The 7,219-nt window shown below is 54.0% G+C and overlaps 2 non-coding genes and 1 pseudogene across 2 annotated transcripts; all 3 read right to left on the bottom strand.

The window, feature by feature from the left end:
• Positions 1–1,249, bottom strand: part of LOC138655013 (28S ribosomal RNA) — a 4,874-nt pseudogene extending 3,625 nt beyond the window's left edge.
• Positions 1,250–1,734: 485 nt separating this feature from the next.
• Positions 1,735–1,894, bottom strand: LOC138655011 (5.8S ribosomal RNA). Its single transcript, XR_011316602.1, has one exon. It is a non-coding gene; the product is annotated as a 5.8S ribosomal RNA (ribosomal RNA).
• Positions 1,895–3,044: 1,150 nt separating this feature from the next.
• LOC138655012 (18S ribosomal RNA) lies at positions 3,045–4,949 on the bottom strand. Its single transcript, XR_011316603.1, has one exon. It is a non-coding gene; the product is annotated as an 18S ribosomal RNA (ribosomal RNA).
• Positions 4,950–7,219: the final 2,270 nt, after the last annotated feature.

Raw genomic sequence — 7,219 nt, 5'->3', positions numbered from 1 at the left:
GGGAACCAGCTACTAGATGGTTCGATTAGTCTTTCGCCCCTATACCCAGCTCTGACAATCGATTTGCACGTCAGAACTGCTTCGGACCTCCACCAGAGTTTCCTCTGGCTTCGTCCTCGCCAGGCATAGTTCACCATCTTTCGGGTCCCAACGGCTGCGCTCTCAGGTACTTGCCGGCGGACATCGGGATAAGGAGAGCCCGCGAGGAGCAAACCCGTTGCCCGCGCCGCACGACGGCAAGTCCTCGGCCTGCGCCCCATCTCCCCTCGCGGGGCCGCCCAGGACCCCCGCCCGGCCGGCAGCGCGGAAATTCACTCACGTAGCGCCGGACCGGGACGGAAGGGCCCAGGACAGGGGATCGGCCTGCCCACCAGGGGCTCACTTTCATTTCGCCTCCGGGTTTAGACCACCCTTAGACTCGCGCACATGTTGGACTCCTTGGTCCGTGTTTCAAGACGGGTCGGGTGGATTACCGATCACTCTCACATGGCGAGAGGCAGCCGGCCGAGGCCGGCTGCCTCCTTGCAGTCACCGCCGGCCGCAGCCACAAATTACCCCCAGGGTCATCACCCACACCAAAGGTGCAGGCTACCAGTCCCAAGGGGCTCTCGGGCTCCGTCCAGCGGCTCGCCACGACCCGTACTCGAGGGAGAACTAAGACCGCCGGCGCGCGCGCTCACAGCCAGGGGCCACGGCAACAAACTCTAACGCCGGGTCCTCTCACAGACTGCGCCTGGCCGCAGAGGCGCGCGCCCACGACCTGAATCCCCTCTTTCCACCTTCACGGTTCCACCCGTTTCAGCTTCTAATGGTTTCACGTCCTCTTGAACTCTCTCTTCAGAGTCCTTTTCAGCTTTCCCTCACGGTACTTGTCAAATATCGGACTCGTGGTAGTATTTAGCCTTAGATGGAGTTTACCACCTACTTAGGGCTGCAGTACTAAGCAACCCGACTCTACGGTAAAGACCCCTCCGCCCGAATTGCCTCCAACCTTTTTACAGGCGCCGCCACACGGGCCTACCACCCTCCTCGGGGCTGCATTCAAGCAATGACTTAGGCGGTCAGCAACTCGAGCGGTACGGATCCACCAAAACGCAACACCCCTCGACGGCCACAACAAGACCGCAAGGTTATGCGCTGGGCTCATCCCCTTTCAGTCGCCCTTACTCAGGGAATCCCGGTTGGTTTCTTTTCCTCCGCTTATTAATATGCTTAAATTTGGCGGGTAGTCTCCCCACGGACGAGGTCCTAACAGCCAACCTTCCCCGCGCCGCCGAACACCAAAAGACACCACCGGCCGGCACCGACACAAAAAAATAAAAAATCCAGCCGCCCACATTCTCACCGGCGGCTGGATCGATTCATTGGCAGGCACATATTTTCTCTCTCTCTCTCTCTCCGGCCGTCTCTCTCAACGGCGCCTGCGTGCGTGCGCGGTGCCTCCGCTGGTGCTGGTGCCACGGTCTGCTTTCGGGCTAGGTCAGCACTCTGCCAAACACTCTCTCTCTCCAGGCAGGAACAAGATCATTGTCATTCTCTTGGCATACTTCTCTCTCTCTCTGGCCAACAAAACCACAAGATCAAACTCAAACTTAAGGGAACGGTCGCAGCAACCGAACTCCCCAACTCGCTGCGCTCTGTCAAAAACTCCCCGTCAAGACCAACCGACTCTCTCATACTTGGCCTAGATGGCAGAGCATGACAAAAACACAGATGGATGCTTCATTTCTTTGCAGACACTCGTCCGGGAGTGGCGACAACACTGGGCAGTGCCGTCGCCGCAATGTGCGTTCAACTGGTCGATGCATCTCATAATCTTGCGATTCACATGCTGACACGCATTTTGCTGCGGTCTTCATCGACCCACGAGCCGAGCGATCCACCATTAGAAGTTGTCAATTTTTGGAAAATCATCTCCAGATTGAGGGCTTGAACAAAAAAAAAAGGAAAAAATCTCCCGTCTGCAACGGACATACCAGCGCTGCAGACCCTCTTCCCCGCGTCTGTACGGACACCAGAAGGCACTTGTCTCTCTCTCTCAGCGTGCGCCAGGGAATGCCAGTCTCAAACTCACCCACCCCCTTTTACACAGGGCAAAACTAGTCATTTTCAGCCAACAGCAAAACACAACGTCATCTCCAACCCTGGCGCCGGCCCCTCTTCAAACAAGAACAGACCACCACCGCCAGTTCAGCGTGCTCAGTTGCCCGAGCATAGGCTGTTCGCTTTTGAGACGTCCTCTAGCGTTTGCTGCTTTCCCAAAACACAAGCTTTGCCCAAAACGCACTTCTTCTCTCTCTTTGTGCGCGCATACGTGGCTTCTTCTCCCTACAGACACAGGGTTTTCTCTCTCTCTCTCTCTCTCTCTCTCTCTCTCTCTCTCTCTCTCTCTCTCTCTCTCTCTGCATGCACAGGGGGGGGATGGCAGTCTCTAGCTCAAAGCCCCTCTTTTCTCTCTCTCTGTGCGAGGCCAAGAAAGCAAGCAGTGGCTTAATCCGGTCAAAGCAAAACACAACGTCTTTCTCCAACCCTGGCGCCGGCCGCTCTTAAGAGCAAACCACCGCCAGTTGAGCTTGCTCGGTTGCCCGAGCATAGGCTCTTCGCTTTCGAGACGTGAACCGTGCTCGCTTCTCACACACAAAAAAAAAACCAACAGCTTAACTCCAAGGCAAGCAAGCACAAGCAGCAGCAGCAGCAGGTATCGAGCTCGAGAAGCAATCACAACGCGTCATCTCCAACCCTGGCGCCGGCCCCTCTTAAAGAGCACCACCGCCAGTTGAGCTTACTCAGTTGCCCGAGCATAGGCTCTTCGCTTTTGAGACGTCCCCCTTTTTGGTCACTGCTAGCGATTGCTTCTAAGCCACACACCAACAACTACTGCTTCTCTCTTTCTGCGTGCATGGCTCGATATAATAATACTTGACTACTCCTTTTTCTCCTTCTCCACTATCTCTCTCTCTCTCTCTCTCTCTCTCTCTCTCTCTCTCTCTCTCTCTCTCTCTCTGGGTGTGTGTCTGTCTCTCTCAACAGCACGCACAAAACTGTAATGATCCTTCCGCAGGTTCACCTACGGAAACCTTGTTACGACTTTTACTTCCTCTAAATGATCAAGTTTGGACATCTTTCCGGCCCGTCTAGGCGAGTCGACGGCATCCCATTGCTGGAACAAACCCGCCGCCCCAGTCCAAGACCGCCAGTCCGAAGGCCTCACTAAATCATTCAATCGGTAGTAGCGACGGGCGGTGTGTACAAAGGGCAGGGACTTAATCAACGCAAGCTGATGACTTGCGCTTACTGGGAATTCCTCGTTCATGGGAAACAATTGCAAGCCCCAATCCCTATCACGAATGGTTTTCACGCGATTTCCCGCTCCTCTCGGAAAAGGACAACCCGCTAACCCATTCAGTGTAGCGCGCGTGCGGCCCAGGACATCTAAGGGCATCACAGACCTGTTATTGCTCAATCTCCTGCAGCTATACTCGCTGCTCATCCCTCTAAGAAGACTGTATCGAACGTGGCCCATGCACCAAAACCAACGTCCACTATTTAGTAGGCCAGAGTCTCGTTCGTTACCGGAATTAACCAGACAAATCACTCCACCAACTAAGAACGGCCATGCACCACCACCCACCAAATCGAGAAAGAGCTCTTAATCTGTCAATCCTTCTGGTGTCCGGGCCTGGTGAGCTTTCCCGTGTTGAGTCAAATTAAGCCGCAGGCTCCACTCCTGGTGGTGCCCTTCCGTCAATTCCTTTAAGTTTCACTTTTGCAACCATACTACCCCCGGAACTCAAAGACTTGAGGTTTCCCGGGGGCGTCTCGCCACGTCATGGGAATAACGACGGCGAATTGCTAGTCAGCATCGTTTAGGGTTAGAACTAGGGCGGTATCTGATCGCCTTCGATCCTCTAACTTTCGTTCTTGATCAACGAAGACATTCTTGGCAAATGCTTTCGCTGTTGTTCGTCCTACGACGGTCACTGAATTTCACCTCTCGCGTCGTAGTACGGATGCCCCCGACAGTCCCTCTTTCTTTATCATTACCTCTGGCTCCCACCACCAACAAAATGGAACCGAGATCATCTTCCATCATTCCATGCAGGTAACATTCGGGCATTGTATTCCAGAGTAGCCTGCTTTGAGCACTCTCATTTATTCAAGGTGAACTGGCCGGCCGCGCGGGACACTCGGTAAAGAGCACCCCGGCAGAACCGGCTTGGCTTCCACTCACGGAAGCTGTTCGGAGCCTGACGGGGAAGCACGGGCGGTGACCTCCCACCCCAGTCCGGAACTGACCTCCAACTACGAGCTTTTTAACCGCAACAACTTTAATATACGCTATTGGAGCTGGAATTACCGCGGCTGCTGGCACCAGACTTGCCCTCCAATTGGTTGTTGCTAAAGGATTTAAAGTGTGCTCATTCCAATTACGCAGACTCGGAAGAGTCCCGCATTGTTATTTTTCGTCACTACCTCCCCGAGCTGGGATTGGGTAATTTGCGTGCCTGCTGCCTTCCTTGGATGTGGTAGCCGTTTCTCAGGCTCCCTCTCCGGAATCGAACCCTGATTCTCCGTCACCCGTAACAGCCACTGTAGGCGCATGGCCTACAATCCACAGCATGATAAGGCAGAAACTCGAAAGATACGGAGCCGGTGCGGAGACCGTGCTCTCTGCACAAAGTTATTCAGAGTCATCACCAGTAAGTGCACGGACCGAAGCCCGCTTGGTTTTCAACTAATAAAAGCACTCCTCCCTTCCAGTCGGAGTTCAAAAAGTCACGTATTAGCTCTAGAATTACCAGGGTTATCCGAGTAATAGCTTTCCATCAAATGAATGATAACTGATTTAATGAGCCATTCGCGGTTTCGCCTTAGACCGGCCTGTACTGACACATGCATGGCTTAATCTTTGAGACAAGCATATGACTACTGGCAGGATCAACCAGGTAGTTATTTCTCTCTCTCTCTCTTGGGTAGTTGTAGCGCAACAGGGGTGCTGCTGCTCCACCAACCCTCACTCAACAAAATAACATGTAAAATCACTCTCTCTCTCTCCAGGACGAGTTTGCATTTTTTTTCTAGCTCCTTCATCTGCTGGATAAAACCACCAGCCCCTCTCTATCTACTTTTCTCTCTCACACACGGTCTCCAGCAACAAACTGCTCCAAAATGGGTCCCAAGGGTTGCATGGGGAGATCATGGGCGCACCGCGGTAACCGCGGTCCGCCTGCTGCCCAGCTCCGCGCTGGGCGCAGCTGAGGCACTGACTCCGCAACCTGGCTGATTTCTTGACCGCCTTTTGGCCATCCATCTCCTCCGCCAAAAAGCAAAAAAAAAAAAAAAGAAAACCTTCCTTGGATGCTATAACGGGCAACGGCGTGCTCCCTTCGCCACTTGGTTTCTCCTCCGCCTTCCTTTGCCTCGGCCATCAGGCTGTGGGGGCCAACCCACCTACCTTAGGCCATCTCCTCGCCAAAATCACACACAGACCTTCCTTGGATGCTAGGCAAGTGCGTGCTCCAACGCCAACTTTCTCTGCCTTGGCCACCATCAGCAGGCTGAGCCCCAAACTTGGGCCATCTCCACCTGCAAAAACCTTCCTTGGATGCTATGCTAGGCACATGCGTGCCCCAACACCAACTCATTTTTTCCTCCTCAAGCTTTTTCTTGGCCTTGGCCATCAGGCGCGCTCTCTCTCTCTCTCTCTCTCTCTCTCTCTCTCAATCACACCGTTTAAACCTTCCTTGCGTGCTAGGCAAATGCCTGCCGCCCTCCACTCTCTTCGCCATCAACACCGGCTGGCCTTACACCGTCTCCTCTCCGGGCCCATTTCTCTCGCCTTGCCCATCACCTCTCCCAAATCCTTCCTTGGATGCTGCTATGCTCTGCTAGGCAATGCCTGCTCCAACCACCTTTCTTCGCCTTGGCCACCATCAACACCGGCTGGCCTCACACCTTCTCCTTCTCCAAACCTTTCACGGCCAACTCCTCTCGCCTGCCCACCACCTCTGCAAAAACCTTCCTTGGATGCTGCTATGCTCTGCTAGGCAATGCCTGCTCCCTCCACCAAACCTTTCTTCGCCTTGGCCATCACACTGGCTGGCCGGCCCACACCTTACACCATCTCCTCCTCTCCAGAATCTTCCACCGCCAACTTCTCTCCCCTGCCAAAACCTTTCTTGGATGCTATGCTTTGCTAGGAAATGCCTGCTCCTCCCTCCAGCCACCAAAATGATCTGCCATATATACATACATACATTGGTATATATATGACAATATATATTTATATATATAAGGTCACCGAGCAACGCCACTGCCATATATATACCCGAGAACTACTACCCAAGGTCTAACATGCAACTGCACCGTCTGCCTAGCACCAAAACCACCAAATCCACGCACTCACCCAAAACCACCCGGCTCTTCTTTCGGCCAGTCCCGCTCTCTTCCGCCAACAACAACTACCTTCCTTAGGCACCTGCCTCACCCTCCCAACTTCACCAACAAACTCCACCAACATGTTGGGGCTGGCCTCTGCCAAGCCCCACTGCCAACCTTTCCTCTACCTGACAAGCGCTAGGCCCCAAATTGAAGCCTAAGCACTTGTCCTGCCACATTTCACTTTGGGCCCTAGCCCACCATGCCACTGCCCTATATAATATACTCAAAACTACCACCCAAGGTCTAACATGCAACTGCAAACTCTACGGACCGCCAACGCCAAATTTCATCCCCATCCCTTACTGAGGCCTGATCAGCTGCTGCTAGGCAGGCAGCCAAAGAAGCCTGGCCTGGCCTGGCCTCGCCTCGCCAAGTCCAAGTCCAAGGATTAGATTTATATAAAGTAAAACTCAATATAAATACATATTATTATATTATCAAGGTGTAGCCTAGCACCAAACACCACTGCCAGCCCTAGGTCAGGCTGGCTCACTGGCCCTAGGCACTGCTGCTGCTGCAAAAAACACCACTGCCGGCCCTAGGTCTGGCTCACTGGCCCTAGGCACCGCTGCTGCCAGACACCACTGCCGGCCCTAGGTCTGGCTCACTGGCCCTAGGCACCGCTGCTGCCAAACACCACTGCCGGCCCCAGGTCTGGCTCACTGGCCCTAGGCACTGCTGCTGCCAAACACCACTGCCGGCCCTAGGTCTGGCTCACTGGCCCTAGGCACTGCTACCACCAAACTCCACTACCAACAAGCCTGTGGCCTCCAACACT

This window comes from Ranitomeya imitator, unplaced genomic scaffold (genome assembly GCF_032444005.1).
Source record: "Ranitomeya imitator isolate aRanImi1 unplaced genomic scaffold, aRanImi1.pri SCAFFOLD_1615, whole genome shotgun sequence".
In the NCBI taxonomy this organism is placed as follows: Eukaryota; Metazoa; Chordata; class Amphibia; order Anura; family Dendrobatidae; genus Ranitomeya; species Ranitomeya imitator.
Note: the sequence above shows the minus strand (reverse complement) of the source record. Positions and strands in the feature narration are given on the sequence as shown.